This window comes from Pocillopora verrucosa, chromosome 10 (genome assembly GCF_036669915.1).
Source record: "Pocillopora verrucosa isolate sample1 chromosome 10, ASM3666991v2, whole genome shotgun sequence".
NCBI classification, from domain to species: Eukaryota; Metazoa; Cnidaria; class Anthozoa; order Scleractinia; family Pocilloporidae; genus Pocillopora; species Pocillopora verrucosa.
In genome coordinates this window covers 19,273,848-19,292,980 of record NC_089321.1, presented here as the reverse complement: position 1 = coordinate 19,292,980, position 19,133 = coordinate 19,273,848, and the positions used below count along the sequence as shown (strand labels likewise).

The 19,133-nt window shown below is 39.7% G+C and overlaps 1 pseudogene; it reads left to right on the top strand.

The window, feature by feature from the left end:
• The first annotated feature begins 120 nt into the window (after window positions 1–120).
• On the top strand, window positions 121–1,235 carry LOC131787036 (uncharacterized; annotated as a pseudogene).
• Window positions 1,236–19,133: the final 17,898 nt, after the last annotated feature.

Here is a 19,133-nt window from a genome sequence, read left to right as displayed (position 1 = left end):
AGCAAGACAACAGGTACATAAAGGTGGTTTTCGCAGAGCAATCAACAGTTCGAACAGAAAGATTCTGAGATTCAGGAAGAAAGAGGTTCCTAAACACGGAAGGAAGCCAAAGAAGAATTTCAACCTAAAAAAAGTGGTATGGCTCTAGTTTTCGGGTTTCCAACCTATCGTTCGTGCAGGTAAGTTTTGCACATGAACTTCAGAGGAAGTTTTGACGAAAAAATTTCACAAATTTATTTCTTTAAGCTAAATGCTGCCCTTTGGGGTTAAGTACAGCGAGAAATTTTCAGCTTCAGCCTAATCGATAGGCTAGGTGGTATCAAGGTAAAAGCCCTTACTCTTTGATGATTTGAAGCAGTTCCCTGTGTGAAAAGTCACCATGATAATTCCCTGGAAAGAACAAGGCCTGTTTTGGACCAGATTGGACAAGAGTGGAATACTTTTAAGTTATTTCTGTACTTCATAGACGACTCTGCTCTTTCACTCATTCGGAAATAAATAATTTTCTTTGCGTTTCAGTTACTTAAACCGAGTACCTAGAGGCTACGATGTTTTCCACAATCTATGGGCAGAGATGGCCTTGGCTCAGGGGCAAGAAGTCGGCAAGTCATACCGTCGTAGGAGACGGGAACTGTCCCCTAAGGGAGCCGTGAAGATTGCTTTTGTTCCACTTTATCACTACAAACCTGAAGAAATCACTCTTGAAGTTGATAATGACAATGTGATCCTTCATGGAAAGCATCGATCAGAAAGAGAAGATGGATTCGATACAAGCGAGTTCAAGAGAGTCTTCAAACTACCACAAGAAGTCGATCCAACTGCTATTACGTCACGCGCTACCCAAAATGGCGACGCCCTTATAATCGAGGGCACAAAACGAGTGGAGGGGAAAACAGAAGAAGGAAAATTTGAGGCAAAGTTTGATTTCAGTGGGCTTCAAGCCAGAAGAGATCAAGATTCAACTCCATGGTAATAAGTTGAGTATCAGCGGGAAACACACATCAGAAGATAGCGGAAATTACCGGTCACGTGATTACAGTCGCACTCTCCTGCTTCCCGACGACATAGTTGTCAGCTCCGTGACTTCATGCCTGTCAAAAGAGGGCCAGCTGACTATTGAAGCATCACGCGACCCTGCCTTGTTGCCAGGCGAGAGAAACGTTGACGTCATCATGGAGACAGATGAAGCACGAGAGGCATTGACAAGCACTCAGTCGGGAAAAACTGAGAACTAGTTAGATCTTTCCGAAAAAAGCGAAGACGGTCCGTGAGAATGTGAATCAGTCGATGGTTATTGTAACTTTAATTCTATGTGACATTAATAACAAAAAATGCTCAACTTTACTTGTTAGGTTGATTAAAGTTAGTATTATTTGAACTTTAGCGTGAATGTTATCATAATAGGCAAATGGTAATCCATTAAGAAAAAAAAAAGTAAGTGAAGGCATTGCCGATAAAGGTGATATAGATTTTTAGTGGCATAACAAGCTGTATGCTTTACTGCTATAAAGAAGTGGAATTGTGTAATAAATGTCCAAAATCAAAATTGTAATCGCTGTCTTGGTCTTCATATGATCGAATCACAATGTGACATGTTTCTAGTCAAATGCGCTTAGTTTTTGTAACAGGGTCTCAATAATAGAAACAAGGGAATACGTTAACCCACTGCTATTTTTATTATTTGTTACCAAACAGTTAGTAGTCTCCCTATTCGTTCCATCATCGACCATTCATTAAAAAAGGCCAAAATCACTCTTAAAACGACAAAGGCGCTCTTTGGCATCCAAACCCTCAGAAGACGAGTATTTTTCGGTGTTCTCTTCCGATTTTTATTTGGCCTCCGATCTTTACATTATGTCCCTGTTTCTTTTTTTTCTTCTCGTGTAAGCTGACGTTCATGCTATCGAGTTTGCACGCCGACCGAATGAGAGTGAACACCTGTATCTAGGTAAAGATTCATTCAGCGTTCATCCGCACATCGACCGGTTACGCCGCTCACTATAACGATTATGTGAACGGAATGTGCGAAAAAATAGAAAAAAGAAGAAGATCTTTAATTTAAAAATCAGACAGTAGAACTTCAAATTGCAAATTTTAAATCGTTTTTAATACTTTTTTATTATAACACAATAGTCCTCCTAGATTTGAAAATGTAAAAGAAATGTGCTCACATATCTCTTGTCACATCAGCGCAAGTTAGCGGTTTCAGATGAACTTAGTTTCCCGAGCATGAAATTTACAGCCGAGTATCTGATATAACTTCACGAACACCGTTGCCTTTCGAGTGTTTACGAGATCCAAATTTAGCGGGAAGGGATACCTGAGATCGTTTAGATTCTGTAGAAGAACGAGTGGAACGGAAATGTTTCCGCGCGCGCGATTTTTTCCTCTTAGCCACTCTTCTGTCGATGGCATTTACCGCTTCCATAGTGACGGGAAATACAAACGGCTCCTCAGACTCCATTCCAAAGTCGATACTCACGCAAAAACTTTCAGTATCTCCATTTAATATAGTATAGCCTTCTTTCCCATCATAAGGCAATGTAAAAGTTTCTAGAATGTCTGTGTCCATTTCAGAAGAGCGTGGGGTCTGGAGCGAGCTTGGCATCTCAGTTGTGGTTGAGCAGTGGTCAAGATATGTCGCCGTATGATCCATGGAATACATTTTGCAGCGTGATCTCACGTTATCATCTGAGAAACAGCTGTCGTCATCGTTTCTAACAGCACTGAAAGAAGAATTTGGCTCGAAACAATTAAAACTTATCATGAAAAGTCCTACTACCCTTCAAACCGGTCTGATATTTAATTATACTAATCGGGGTTTAGTCACTCCTGTTTTCCCACACCTCAAGCAGTTTGCCTGTTTTCCCTCACCTCAAGCAGTTTGCCTGTTTCTATTGACAATGGCAATACTTTAAAAAAAGAGAAGGAAAATGAAAAATTGTAAAAGTATCTCTCGAAAGGGGATATTCTAGAGGTTAACCCTATACAAAAGATTCCCCGAATAAAAAGACCAAAAACATTATACAGATAATTGAAAACTGTCTACCATCATCTCAATCAATATTTATGTAAATCTTTAGTCTGTTACGAAATAAAGTCAATGATCCTGCGTGTACAATATCTTTAGGCAAATTATTCCACATATTAACGATCCGTACAAAAAAAGAAAATTTATAGCAATTTACGATAGCTATTTTTACGTAGAGCTTATAATTATGATTGGCTCTCGTTCGATTACATTTAGTAAGTTCAAAAACGTCCGAAAAAGGAAGACTATCTATTCCCAGAACTATCTTGTAGCACTGGATCAGAGATAAAAACTCTCTTCTTTAAGTTCTCATTAGCTCCGTATGAGACATCTTCCTTCGTCGCTGAAATCACTTTGGTTCTGAACTAATGGAGGACTCAGGCTCTAAACCAGTTTTGGTCAGCGGGGAACTAACAAACCACTTCATATGAAACTCTAAAAGAGTGGTATGAACCTATCACATCTTCTTCGACACGTTTTTCTGAACTTACCGAGCCAACATCATCCTTCTCTTACGTATGTGACGCCTAGAAGAAAAGAAAATCCACATTAATCTTTAACCTGAAATACACTTTACTTAGTTCCTTTTTTTGGCGGCAATGCTCACAAAATTTCTCAAATATGAGAAAATTACGAAATCAGGGGTCTTTGGGATGTGCAAGGAGTTGTTTTTCGTATAACAATGAAACACCTTTCAATTCAAGCTGTATGAGTAAATATATAACAAATGCCATTTTGCGTCCTAAATTTCCCTCTCTCGTGGAATGCAGACTTCAATATCTTAAGGAGAGAACGGTACTTTAGCACAGGTTCCCTTTCCTCTCAGTATGAGTTGTTTGTGTTGTTGTTATGTAGCAGAATAAAAGCGTTTTATATGAATAATTCTGACTCTGACCCTCATTTCAGTTTTACAGTGTTCATTTCATTATTGTTTATTTTTCGTTTTTTCGCTCATGAGATCTTTGGATTTTTCCCACAAGAACGCCATTTTTACGCAGCTACAATTACAAAAGGAAACATGGCGACGGACATCGAACCAGTTTAAGTAGAGAGGTAGACAAAGCGAACATTGAAATTTAGCCCTCAGTTTTAGACGATGGATAGACCCTGAAAGTTCCTCATAAAAAGGGATGATTGAGGTAAATATGTCTTCCAGAAATAGTTACGAGCTTTCTTGTTTCTGTTCACAAAAATCAATTTTAAAATTAGATGTTTGCCAAAATGGATAAAAGGGGAGTGATGATCTTACGCAACACGTCAGCGGCAGGTTGCCGAGCAATTGTCAAAATGGCGTCTTCCGTGGTCACCTTTTCTAAGGATGATTTTTAAAAAATTTTGGAACAGTCAGGCTGCTCTCTAGAATCTCAAAATACGATCAGTATTCTCTTAATTTCGAAAGTGTTAGCAAATGTTACAGAAGTTTTAATTATATTTTAGGCGTCTTAAACACACGCTTATCTACTTTTTAAGAACGAGAATGATTCTGTGTGTTAATTTTTGGCATACTTTGTTTAGCGTTGGTATTTTAAGATGCTAAATGAAGATATGGGATGGTCTTTTAACTTTAACTTAAAAAAGAGGAGTTAATGCTCAGAGGGGAAATCTGAGAAAAACTGTTTCCTTGCTCTCTCTTAAAACATGTCAAACATGGCCGTTGTATCAATAATCTACGTCACATAAGCGCCTTTCTGGTTTACGCGACTTCCTTAACTTACCTTCCCTCTCTCCATATGACCAGAGTAAGGATGATGGCAATGATGAGTACAAATACACAGATTATGATTATTATTTTTTTGTGATCTGAAAAAATTAACAGAAAAATTAATCTGCCGGAAAGACGACGAGTTAAGGCATTTTGAAGGTGGGCGGGGGCACGCGCGAAGCGCGCGAGGCGACATGAGAGAGAGAGAGAGAGAGAGAGAGAGAGAGAGAGAGAGAGAGAGATGGAGAGTAATAAGAATAAAGGGAGTGAGATGGAGAGAAAAAGATAAGAAAAAGAGAGAGATAGAGAGAGAGAGAGAGAGAGAGAGAGAGAGATGGAGGGAAAAAATAAGAAAAAGAAGAGGGATAGGAAAAAAAAGAGATAAGAAAAAGAGTAAAGGTGGAGATGAAAAGGTTGAACTGCATTTGTCAGAAGGTGAAAGAGAACCTTCGCCATAGCCAGCTTCTCTAGCAGAATCTGTCATCGCTTTATTCATGTAGTTTTATAAGCGATAGTGGTGACGGGGATCCAAATGAAACTTTCTACAATATTGAAGTTACTCGGACCCTGCTTAATCATTTGTCCTTACCGTAGGAGATTATGGTTTTGTGCTGATTTCTCATAAATTCTCATAATATCTGATTACGTTTCCAAAAATAATCCGAAGTTTTATGACAGAGCAAATGCGTGCATACCTTCTTGTGACACTATCGCAGTGATTGTTGGAATTCCTAAAGCAGTTGCATTTCCATTCCCAGTCTCAATGAGCAACGAAATTATACTAAACAGTGGCGGACTCCCGTGATCCATTGCACGCACTGTAACATTATAGACACACCGAGCAGCTAGCTTTCTAGCCACTCTCAAGGTTCCCGTATATGAATTAATTCTAAATGTCCCGTACGACTCGTTGATACAGTGAAAAGCCTCTTCGTCATTTGAAACGCTTGCGCCCGCGATATCGAGGATCGTGTAAGTTACTTCTCCTCTTAGCCTGGTGTCTGGGTCAGCAGCGGTTAATGTTATTAGCTCTGAGGCTATAGACATGTCCTCTGAAATGTGGATTGGAGACTGGAGACAAGAAAACATTTTGCTGTTGATTACACATATCATACATACGTGTGCATACGCGGCCAAAAACTAACGTAATTGGTATTTACTTTCAAATGAAATAAATCAAATTTCAACCTGCAGATGATGCACAAGTGAAGAAATGATTTGAAGAAATACAAGAACAAGAAACTCACTAAAATTTTTCTCACTCCTAAAATGTGGCTTCTAAGCTCAGATCGTTTTAGCGCCCAACTCGTATTTGGGAAGAACAGGTTTGAGTCCTGTCTGTATCAATGTACGTTTACTGACTTTTACCTGATATGCCGTGGGTTCAAACACAGGATTGTTATCGTTGACATCGATCAGGGTCACGATCACCTTTGCAAAACCTTCATGAGGCACCTTTCCACCATCCCTTGCAATCACGGTGAACTCATACACCTTGCAGAGAAAATATTGCATGTTCATGTTTGCCGAGAAAAAAAGGATATTCGGCAGCAACTGACTTATACCCTTCATACTTCATGCTCTCAAGCTGGAATATTGCATAAAGTTGCACGATGAAACGAAATTTTTTCAGATTCTGTATACTTCTTTTTTCACCAGAAACCGACGAGTAAAGGCGAACAGTGTCCTCCTTAGCGTGTACTAAGCACGCCAGCGGAGCCCTATGCTGAGAAAATGAAGGAAGTCGTCACACCGAATAGAATTGACTGACACTTGCGTGGGAAATGCATGATGGAAGTTTCTAATCATTATAAACCTTTGGGAATTTGAATAAAGCGAATTTCTAAACACAAACTCAGCTAAACCTATAGATTAGCGTCTTAGGCTGGTTAAAACAGAATTTGAGCCATGGGATGGGATGAATACTTCAAGGTTTACAACTAGTCCAACAATTTATCATTAATTTTTTTTAATTTGTTTTCAGATATTTTAGTTAAACATACCTCTTGTTCTTCTCGGTCAAGTGCCCTTGTTGTAAAGATTGTTCCAGTATTTCTGTTAACCTCAAATCTGTTCCTAGCCTCTGGATCGCTATTCGAAGCTATGGTATATGTTATCCTCTGGTTGAAAGAGGAATCCCTGTCATTAGCATGAACTGTCAAAATAGGAGTCCCGGATGTAATGTTCTCATAGACTGCTACAGTATAGGTCTCGGAATCAAACTGCGGTAGATTGTCATTTTCGTCATAAAGAGCGATAGTGACAACAGCAGGCTGTTTAGCTATGAGAGGGGGTATTCCCTGATCAGTAACACCGATGGTCAAGTGATAACGTGACACATTCTCATAGTCAAGGTTTCTTGCCAAGAAAAGAATTCCCGAGGTTTCGTCCAATAGGAAAATGGGATTTTCAGTTTCCGCCGTTATAAAGTAGTTCAGAGCTCCATTTGACGTGCTGTCTTCATCCGTGGCTTGAACTCTAAGCAGCTCCCTTCCAACAGATGTTGCCTCAGAAATTGATACGTTGTAAAGAGAAGGATCAAAGACTGGAAAGTTGTCATTTTCATCGGAGACCTTAATGACAATAGTAGTGAAATCCATGCGCGAGTCAGCTATGCTGACGTCCCGCACAGCCAACTGAAATCGGTAAACCTGCATCGTTTCAAAGTCCAGGGATTTTCGTACGAAGACAATACCTGAGGTTGAGTTCACTACGAATTCAAAGTCCTGGTCTTCATTTATCATGGAGAAAGCTATCTCACCGTTGGAATTCGATAGATCAGCATCTACAGCATGTACACGCAAAACAGCCGTGCCGGGGGGCGTGGATTCTGAAATAGTTTCTTCGTATGACGAGACCTCGAATATTGGTGAATTGTCGTTCATATCTCGAACGGAAATGTAAACTTGAGCTGGTTTCTCCGCGAATAGTTGCATTTCTCCTTTATCGCGAACAGCTACTGTCAGATGATGCGAGGAGTTCATTTCGTGGTCCAAATCTTTTACAACTTTTAAGATACCATCGTCGTCAACGCAGAACAATCTATGAGGATCTCCAGCCACAATTGAGTACACAAGCTGACTGTTAGTCCCAGCGTCCTTATCAGTGGCAGTCAGTTGAAGAATTGAGGTTCCTATCACTGTCCCTTCAGAGATTGACACGTGGTACCTCAGTGGTTGGAAAACTGGTTTGTACTCGTTAACATCAATCACTGTTATTAGAACTTCAGAGAAAGCTGGGTAGTCAGGATCGTGGGCTGATACAAAAAGTGAGTACGCTGGTCGCGTTTCACGATCCAGTAGTTCAATGAGGGTTACTTCACCTGACATTCAGAGTAAGAATGGAAAATTTATTTGCCGGCCCCTGGGAGATGTAACTCGTGCCTTATGCGCGCGACGAGCTTTCGCCTCGTTCGTTATTTGCTTACTTCCGAAAAAATTTACAAAAACGCACGTTTAATCAAGTCACGATTGGGTTTCTTTTTGAAATTTTGTTGCCTGAGATTTTCAAATACAAATCAAAGACCGTAAGGAGTGCTCTGGACCGAGTGCCGTAAAACTAAAACCAGAGTAACTACAGCAGCCAATCGGAAAAAAGAAAGATGTCACAACAAGACAATGACGTGACTGATTCCGAGAAAAAGTAAACGAAAACCGAAGCAATTACTTTCGATACTCAATTAAATTACTCTCGATCAAAGCAAATGTAATATTAGAATCTCAGTTGAAAATAATGGTATTCACGCATTTTTTTCTAAAACGTAAACACTTGCTTCGCCAGCGTAACATTTTTTCTCTAGGAAATTATCATCACCTACCCGACAACTTGTTTAAGCTGAATGTCTTTGCTCCAGACCCTGCCAGAATTGTATAGGTCACGTGTGCATTAACACCGACATCCTCATCTCGGGCATGCAATTGCAGCAACACATGACCGATGGAAGCGTTCTCGAGAAGGCTAACTTCGTATACCTTTTGGCTGAAGATAGGTGCGTTGTCGTTGAGATCACTTACAGCAATGTTTACAGCGGCAACAGATTGAGGCGCATGCTCATTTGCATTCATAGACTCAAGATGTAGCTGATATGTTGATATATCTTCCCGGTCTAATGGACGAGTAGTGTAGATTCCAAAATAACTTGATGTGCTGTTTGGCCGCAATACAAAGGAGTTGTTTACGTTTCCTGAATTGAAACGAAATAACACACTTTCATAAACAATAATCATTCAGTTCAACTAAGTGTTGTAAAATCAAAACCAAATTAAGACTACAACCCATCAAAGAAAAGAAAAATAGAAAAGGAAATGTTACATGTTCTGGTGTCGCATCGAACTGGTTGAGAGGGTGGGGCGAGTTTTCCAAACAAATCCCTGAATCAAAACTGGAGGCATTGGGTTATTAATAGCCCTCAAATGAAATTTTTCTCATTATAACTATACAATTTCAGTGAATGTGATTGGTAACGTGACTTCGTGTCGTTCAATTCGGTCTGTAATCATACTCGTAATTGACAATTTGATTTGATTTGATTTTATCAATTGCTCGTATGATTGGAGAATGAGTTGGACTCCACGCGGTCCAATTACCATCATTGGTAAGAATAATTCTCTCGAAATTTAAAGCAAAATTATGTATTTACAAATAAGTGACACTACTTACAACAAACCTGAAATGATCCTGAGAAAAACTTTTGCATAAGTGCTATGTTTGCTCTCTGCTCTCACTGAAATGTTCAGAATCAGTTGTGACGCAGGTCCGTTTTCATTTACAGATACCGTGTAGTTGAGTGACTCAAATGCTGGTTGAGGATCTGAAATTTAACCTGCTAGTTAGCTTATGTTCAAGTAAAGTTTCTTTAGTAACTCTTTGGGGTCGAAAATTATTGCCGTGGGAGGTTGTTTAAATTATATTTAAGGATGTTTTCCAAAGGCTGTATACATTAATCAATTGTATGAAGGTTCCGTGGCAATTCTCCACCGAATCAGCAAAGTCAGCATTAAAAATTTCCTTATATCATGCGCCGTGATTTTCCTATGCTACTGACTGATCCTTGCGGAGAATTTTGATTACACCTAAAGTATGTTTGGAATAAGCTGTAAATACGTGCTGGGCTACCGAATGGGTACTATTGTACAGTGTCAGTGATTGTACCACTTACCATAAACGATCAAGTGAGCGATGTTTGAGCTCACCGTTAGGGGAGATATCTCGGCAACGCAGGTGTATTCTCCGCTGTCCTGTACAGCTCCATTAATGATTGCTAACGAGTTAGAAGTGGCATTCGGTAGCACCTAACGAGTCAGATTGAGATACCTAGTCAGCGGCATTTTAGTAAAAAGCCAATGTGATTAAATCAACTCAGGGTGAGTGGATCAAATGTTGTTTTTAGGAAACACTAAAGGGGAACTTACCTTTTACGAGGTTTGAGGCGAACTGGGACGGTTTTCCAAACTTATTTTTAACGCAATCTAGAGAACCTAATCCCAAAGGTGAAGTAATTTTCGACTAGATGTCTTGACTTGCTTTGAATTTTTAAACCAGCAGAGTGGTACAACAAAGTTCATTTTAACTAAGTTTCCTTTCTGCAATCGATAGATGTCATCTTTTTCAAAAGTTTTCTCTTAAGTGATAAGTTTCTCGAATAACCATGAACGTAATGTCGTGTCTTAGCTACCTGGTAATCTTTAAGCCAACGGTAAAGTGGTGAAATCTCTCCGACAGCTTCACATGACCACGTGACTGAACTGCCGACCTTTGTTCGGAGGTAAGCAGGAGTCAGCTGTCGGATGAGGGTGGGTCCATTGTCAGGGCATAGCAGAGGACCGCCTGCAGAGGCTACAGTGAAAGATATGAACACAATAAAAACAAAAAAAAACTCGTTTTCCTGTTCAAGGAGTATCTGGGTATAAGCTAAAATCTTAAAACCAGAACTTCTAGGAAATTGTGTAATTCACTTCTTTCATAACGCGGCTTCAGTCAATAACCTGTAATTTTCAATCAGTTACTTGCACTTCCAAAGAAAGATTTAAGAGTTCCCATCATAAACATACCATGCATTACAACTGAGAATGTGCTTTCCTCGAGGACTTCAAATGATGAATCTGAGCGGACAACTACTGTAAGTGAATCCCAGTTAAACAAATGAAGCGCAGTGATTATGTTCAGTGTGTCAACGCCTAAAGAGGACACAGTCTGCCGGGCATACAGACCAGAGCTGAACGAAAGCCTTCCGTTTAGAGCCACAAGCATTTCCAAGTCACTACGAAACAAAAACAGAATGGAACGTGATGTAAAGTTGCAGAGGCGAATTCAAGGGAGGGTCCGAGGGGTCCAGACTTCCCCCCCCTTCTATTTCACTACTTTTCCGCAACCAAAATTATACCAATGACGGGATCAGTAAACTTGTATAAGCATAAGTGTTTATAATTCAATTATCTAGGTTCTGGTGTAAAAGAAACCGTTATGTGTTTTCCGAATCAAAGTTCCGACCTCCCTCTGGGTTGCCATTAAGCGTTGAAATGGGATAAAGCATATGAGAAAATGACAGACCATGGTCACAGACAGAAAGCGTGATGATGTACTATTCCAGAAGAAGTGAAAAGTTCTTGCCGGTCTTCAGTCATTTGAATTTTTCTTCGCGTAGCTCAGTAATTAGGTCCGAGTGATTCAGAACTGCTTTCATTAATTCTTTGTTCCTTAACATTTATGAGGTATGGTTGCTGCAGATATATCAAGACATTCACTTACCATTCCTTTATTCCAGTGCATCGTGAAATCAAGTTTATTGTTACAATATAAACACCTGGGTTGAAGACAACAAAGGCTCCGTTTCCGCAGAAGCCGCTTATCGTTGTGAAGAAGCCAGGACGCTCGGTTATGTTCCAGTTTCCAACTCGCACCCATTTGGCAAGTCTTCTGTCAGGAACGGAAATGTTCGACACGACGCGAGCAAGAAATCCTTGCACGAAAGCTGATGGGGGAACTGGTTTCAAATATAAATTAGACTTGCTGGATTGCCTTGAGACTATCCAGCGGTCTTCATCATTTGAATAAACCTGTACTGACACAACTGTGCCCTTAGTGAGTACTAAAGGAACAGCGAGGTTTAATGAGCAAACCTCGCCAGTAACGCATGTCTTCTTGGATACAACCGCTGTGTCATTTCCGTTGTTGATAACAATAGCAATGATGACCAAACCATCAGTTTCTAAAAGCTGAATGTTTCCTGTGGCAAAATAAATACCACTTTTAGAAACCCAAAACCTGTCCGTGGTCTGATGAATGGATCCAACTTGAAACTGGCCATTCACACCTGTAGTTCTCCAGCTGACGAGTTCTTTCCATCCATTCGAGATAAAGGAGACATCACTGTAACGATCAGCCATGTTCCCTTCTGTTTTATCGCCCTTTGACATAAAGCGCATGGTGAAATAACTACCTTCACTTATTTGGAAAGAGGAATTTTTCGACCTCATCATTACATTGATAGTCATACCTTGTAACAGTTTCATACTACCACTGACCGCAACAACTGCATGAGCACCGCGTTTGATAAAACAACTCGACACCAGTCCACCATCTGGGGAAGTTTTACCGTTCACTGTAATCTGAAGAAAAACCATTTCAGACACCTGGGCGTATTTTATCACCAAACTTGCTGAGGCAAGATAAATTCCTGATAATGGAACCTTAAAGTTGCTTGCAAGAGAACTGAAGCCACGCCCATCGCTATGAAGACCACTGACACCAGATGTTTCCCAGCCAGTTATTTCTTCCCAGCCGGATTGTCCAGTTGTTCGGAAATTTCTTATGCGGGCGTAAAATCCTGGTTCTTCAATTGGGTAGATGAGCCGTGCAACTGAGAATCCGCTGCCCTCCCACACAGTAAATGGTGCAACACTACCTGATCTTACAGCTAAATGAATTCTCCTGCCTTTTTTGAGGAAAGCAGCCCCAGTGATCAACAAAGTGTACTTGCCTTGTGACTTAAGTTTGCGTTCAGCTGCTGCTGTGAAGCCAGTTATGAGATCTTGTAGATCCCTTCCTCTGCTGTCAGAGACCCTAACAGCCACTTCACATAATTCCGGAGTATTCGATACGATGATGTTTACTGATAAGAAGTAAATCCCAGCATGGTTTATGTTCAAGTCTCCACTAAGTGCCTCATAAGTAAAACTACCATCGTTTTTAAGAAAGAGACCGTTTGTGAGGTCAGACTGTGTTGCCCAGCCACCAATTTTAGACCACCTTCTTAGACCTACACTCTTAATCCTTGTGTCACTTTTTCTGGACAAAAATCCAACGTTTCCATATGAAATTTCAGATGGACTCACAAGAAACATTGACAAACTGCTGGTACCTTCAACTTTCCAGTCAGAATCCATATTGGCGCGTGCGCGAATCACAGTATAGTCTCCACGCTTTAGTTGCACCATTCCAGAGACTGTAACGGTTATGACGTCATTACCCATCGGCGGTACTTTCCCCTGTAAGTAATGAGTATTTTGCAGACCATTGGTAAATGATGTTTGGCTATGGCTATTCACTCCAACATAAACTTCAAAATAAGAACTGAAATTGACAACATCAAGATCCTTTATGACGAGCACACATGATATAAAGTAGATACCGCTGACAGGGGCTACATAAACTCCGCGGACGCTGTCAAATCCTTCGCCATTTTCAAATGCAGCTTTTTTCTCATTTCCGGGTTTTGACCACTCATCGATTTCTACCCAATTCGTTGTTCCTATTGTTGACTGACTGCCTTTAATTGCATGAAAACTTGGAATTGCGAAAGATTTACCAATAAAAATTACAGAGAACCCGCTCCTTTCTAAGACTTCAAGAGTGCCATTGTTTTCCACGCGGACGTAAACCGATATCTTTTGTCCATTTTCTAGGTTAAGCGAGCCAGCTATATTAAGTGTCAGCTGGGTTGGTGGATAGGCGTGAGTTGCATACAATCCGTTATCTTCACCTGGTTGTTCATCAATAGCGATTGCAGCCGAAACCTGACAACCTGCAGTGCGCATGATCAGATTTGTGGAAACAAAATAAACCCCAGGAGATGTGGTCAGGAACCAAGAGCTTTTTTTTCGAAAATTTGAACTAAAGGAGAAAGCTCCTTCGCCAGTTTGTTTCCAGTCTCTTATCTTATTCCAGGCACCTCCCTCAGTCACATATCTTCTATGAAGAAAGCTATTTGCCGCCGGCCAATAATGGCGGGTTTTCATGACAGACACTCCACTCCCTTGTTCAATGAACCAGCTCTCAGGAAAACTTGAATGAACGAAAACCAAAACATGTTGACCTTTGCTGAGTTCTAACAGACCTGAAAGGGACAACGAAATGTATGTGGATGTTTCAGATTTGTAACTAGTTGTGTACAGGCCGGCATGTCCGTCCAGTTTGGAAGTGCCACTTGATTTGACCAGCAATTCAAAGTTTCCTCTACCTCCGTGAACAAGCAGAGACACCTAAGATAGAAATATAACACTTTTTTATTGTAGTTTATGCCATGTTTTAAAACGATTCAGCTTTTACCTTTGTTGTTTCAATAAAAATTCTAAACTATTCATATGCCTATCAGACAATCGATATTCCCGCTAAAAACTTACAAAACTATGAGGCGAATCAGCTCCCACGTTTATTTTACACTCCTACTATTGATGTTGTTCGTATTACGAACCATATATACGAACCATTGTTTCAAACTGATTTGATTTGAATTAAATACATACGACGAAATGACCAAATCAGTTTACGAAGTCCCATCCCGCTGGATTTAGCTGTGGAAGAGTTATAGTTTGCTGGTACATTAGTTCTCTTCAGAGAAGGGGGGTATATAACCATTTGGTACCCAATTTAATTTTTTTTACAAGTATAACTCAGGTTACGCCATAAGTGATGATTAGAAAATTGAATAATAAAGAAAGAATAGAACCAAGAGACGAATACTTACAGACACGTAATATATTCCTCCCTGGGTACAGCTGAATCTCCCTCTTTGAAACACTTTTGGGTTGTAAAACTGAACATGTGCATTCAGAGGAATGGCCCAGGTAGATATTTCCATCCAACCAGTACCTGGAATTTCATTAGCAATTTGAGTAACAGTCGACACGCCCTGAAGTGAGCTCTGATTGAAGGCGTCAATGTAACTAAGTGAAAAACCGCTGTTCGGATGAATCGAGAGCTCTGTACTTTGATTAGAAGAGTTGATATTAAGTGAAATTTTGTCTCCTTTTTTGAAGTAAAACGCCCCTTGTAAGTTCATGGTGAAAACTGCATCAGCACCAATAACACTTTTTACAAGAAACGGATCAAGAACGTTGCCGCTGACCGACAAATACAGTTTGTACAAGCCCGGTCCAGCTTGCACCCGGACATTCGAGGCTACAAAATATATACCGTCGCAAATTGGCACAAATTCTCCAGTGGATGTCGAAAATCCAGTGAGGCTTGCAAACAATCCTTGGGAACCACTTGTCTCCCAGTTGCGAATAATTTGCGAAAAGGAAAATGGACTAAACGGGGTTACACCGTCTTTTATGGCGGAAAATGCCGGGAACGATCCAACAGAACCAGAATAACGTAAGGAAAACTGGCTGTCATTTTCAATGAACCAATCTTTGTCCTCTTCCGAAAGAATGAAAACTGAGATTTGATCTCCTGATCTCAGGTCCATGAATCCACTGACAGTCAAACTGAAGTCTGCTCCTGGATGACCTTGTTTGACAGCAGTCATTGCTTTGTTTCGTTTGTCTATCTGTCCATTTAGGATGAAAGCTGCGTGGAACACTCCTATGTCCGCTTGAGATAAATGCACACTCAATGAGGTAAAGTAGATTCCCGACTTTGGCAGCTCAAATCTTGATTCCTTGTTTACCAAAGGTGCCCCAAACAGGAAGTGCCCTGTGTCCGATGACTGAATATGTGTCCACCCACTGACCTCTGACCACCCACTTGTTGACTGAGGCATTCGTGCTCGTAGAACAAGACTGATTCCAATCTCGGGAAATGCTGCAGAGGAAGAATTAGTTGTAATGTGGAATAGCCTTTCCAGATTATAAATTTTGAATGTGAAATATAGCACGCAATTTTTAGCTATGAGCTTAAGAGCTAACAAATAAGCCTAGGATATCTATTGTGAATGCGAGTAAATTCCAGTTGGTTCCGCTCTGTCGTTTGTGGTTCGTAATAGATGGATGACTAAGAAAAAACTTAACGTATGGTGAATTGATTTTCCTAAGAAACGTTGCGGCAGTTACTTTAACTGATATTTCAAACCAACTTCTGGTTCACTTGAGATGTATCGCCTGGCGAAAATTCCGTAAACAGGAAAAGATAAAACTCAATAAAAACAGACGAGTAAATAAAAAAAAACTCCAGAATAAAATGAAACAATTTAACGGCGGCATTATAGGGACATTTCGTTTAATTGAATGCACTGTGTAGACCCTGGGTAATGTCACTTAAATGATGCATTCGGTGACACTTCATGTTCGTGAGTACTCGAAATTCACAGACATAAGGCGAGTGTTGTTTGACTACGCCATTCAGACAAGCCCAGTTTTCAGTCTTTTTCGCTTTAAACAGCTGACTGCAAAGGCACCTATAGATTTAGTAGCCTCGCACGCGCAATATATCTAAGGAAAAATTGCCGTCCGTCGAGAAGGAAAAGTAACCAGTGCTCATTCTTTATTGAAGAATCTTCATATAACAAGACTGAGCACAAACATCTCGATCTGACTATTTCGACAACGCTAGCTTCACAAACAATAAAGATGAGAAATACAATATCCTTTCTACCGGAGCTCACCTGGAATGAAAATCATGAAAATTTACTCTTATCAACGCAAAGCTGTGTTTTTAAAACTCTTGTTATCATCTGATGGTACATGTTATCCAGTAATAGTTTACTTATTAGCAAAGTAATGGTTTTTTATATCAACAAACTTCTGTGGTTGATGAAATAACAAATTATCAACGAGGCATGGTGCGAAACATATATACGAAAGATAAACATCAGATATTTTTAACTGGAGGAGCTATCACAATGTCTTGTTAATTTTTTTATCTAACCTTCTGCCTAGTAATAAATCATTTGCTTCCATTAACATTATCACAACAAAACTTTAAGTTATTCTGCCGAGGAGGAATTCCTCATAGAACGTGCAAGAACGCCCGTTATTTCACTTTCTTATCTCAGTACTGTATTTCATGACAAGAACTCGAACGTTCATTCACGCTTGAACACGGTTGTAGGAATATTTCATTATCATTGTTCTCACGCGGATGGACCAAAGAACATCAAGTGAGAAAAGCGGTGAAAAACTTTGTAGGTGTTACTTAGAGTCAAGTTAGGAGATTACAGGACATAAAAACAAGTCAGAATCTGTCCCACCTGTTAACGTTATGAATTTGCTCAACACAAAAACTAAATACGCGACCAAAATTGATCGTAAGCAGTTATGATGCATTTTCATTCGCTTTTACTGCAACAGCTGTTCTCACTCTCCGTTAAAAGTTCAGGAATTCGAAAGTTTCCCCGCCATCTTCTGGCCAGCTTCCGCCACGATTATCCCATAAACGTTCGAGAGAAGTTATGTTAGAAGATTTCAGTTTTTTTTCGTGCGCGTGCAATTGTTTAGCACAAAGACAAGCCTTCGTTCATTTTTAAAACAAGACCACTTGCCGATAAGTTGCAAGTATTATTCATCAAACGTCAAAATATCTGTACAGGGAGTAAATGGCTCTAACTGAGTCAAAGCTAAGCTTTGAAAATATTAACTCTAACTTCTGCTAATCTAAGTAGTCCTTCGCCAGTAACCATTCTGAAAAACTTCGTATCTCATGGAACAAATTGAATTTAGTTAGTATTCAATCAAACATTTATCTTCTCCATTTTAGAAAACCCGTTATCTTTGAAATGAGTTTTATAATTAGGTTGTTTCGTAAAACTTACATTACCTTTTTTATTTGCAGAAAAATATGTGCGTTTTATGGTTTTGGTGTCTGCATCTATTACATGGCCTGTTTCAAATGTGTGGGTATCTCTAATGCTGCTAAATTTGCTCGCCCGTTTTTCAAAATAATGTCAGTTAAATTAAAAGTTACGTATATGGTTAATTATTGCGAGTAATAGGTTGCAAGCAAATATTTTTGAGAGCCAATCCGATGGATGTTTTGACAAAAACATGCACGGGTAACTAGATGTCCTAGATTGATTTTTCTGAACACTGAGTCACGCAGTTTTGTGGCACAGATCTTTTGTTTCTCTCCTGAAATTAACCCTATTGTTTATAAATGTATCTGAACTTCAAATTTTCAACTGAACAACATCTGCCAACGCTACTTTAAACAAACTCCTCTCGGAAACAAAAATGGGCTCTCTGAACCCTGCCCCGAACGTTTATACAGTACTCACGAAGCACCTCTAAGTGGTGTATATACGTTGGAATAAACAGTTAGTTAGTTATGCAACACGGTCAAGGACAAACAGCAGTGTCTTGAACAAAAACAGTGGTTTGAATAAAAACAACGAATTTCCAACTAGATTAAGGCTTCAATTTGAATTACAAATTCGAATCACGCTGATGAAAACATCCCTTCTTTGATATGTTTTCACAATATGGATCGATAGAGATTTCACCTGCCTATGAAACTGGGCGCGGTACAATTATTCCTAAATCTCTGTTTAAAACTCAAAACAAAAAAAAAACAAATAATACGCAAGTACTGTAAAAAGGAAACGCACAAAATTTGCTAGACACAAGGAGCAGCTCTGCCCGATGTTATGATTACACCAAGTCTTGCTCGTTTTGGATATAATACTTGCCTATGATCTTTTGTCATCTTTCATTTGAGAACTACTAAGCTATTCTTCCAACTTTTCATAGTAGCTCCGCGTTGAAAAAACGCCAATCGATAAGGGGGACCTCTTCTTCATTATCTAAGTTTTTGCTTTGTGTTGAAGATTTTACGAATCGCGCAGAAGCACTGAACTGAGAGGCACTGATGAGAGTAACCTGTAAACTTGCCTAAAATCCTACCGGTTTACAAATTCTGACACTCACCAGGCTCACTCAAGTTCGAAAAATCTGTCACATACTAAACTGGTATTCAAACATATCAACAGAAAGGATAGTACCTTGATTCGAGAACCGCGCGGAAAACTGATTTCTGTGAGAGAGACCTAATTCCAAAAGTCGTTAAATGTCATTTTAATAAACTCACCTCGGTAGTGATCTGCCAAAAGTGGCGATCCTGAGACAGCAAACATTAAATTCAATATTGCAAAATAAGATGATACGCATAGAGAGGACGCACATTGAAAAAAAGCCATCTCTACCAATTTAGAACTTAAATATAAAAACTTCCCCTTCCGAAAGTTAT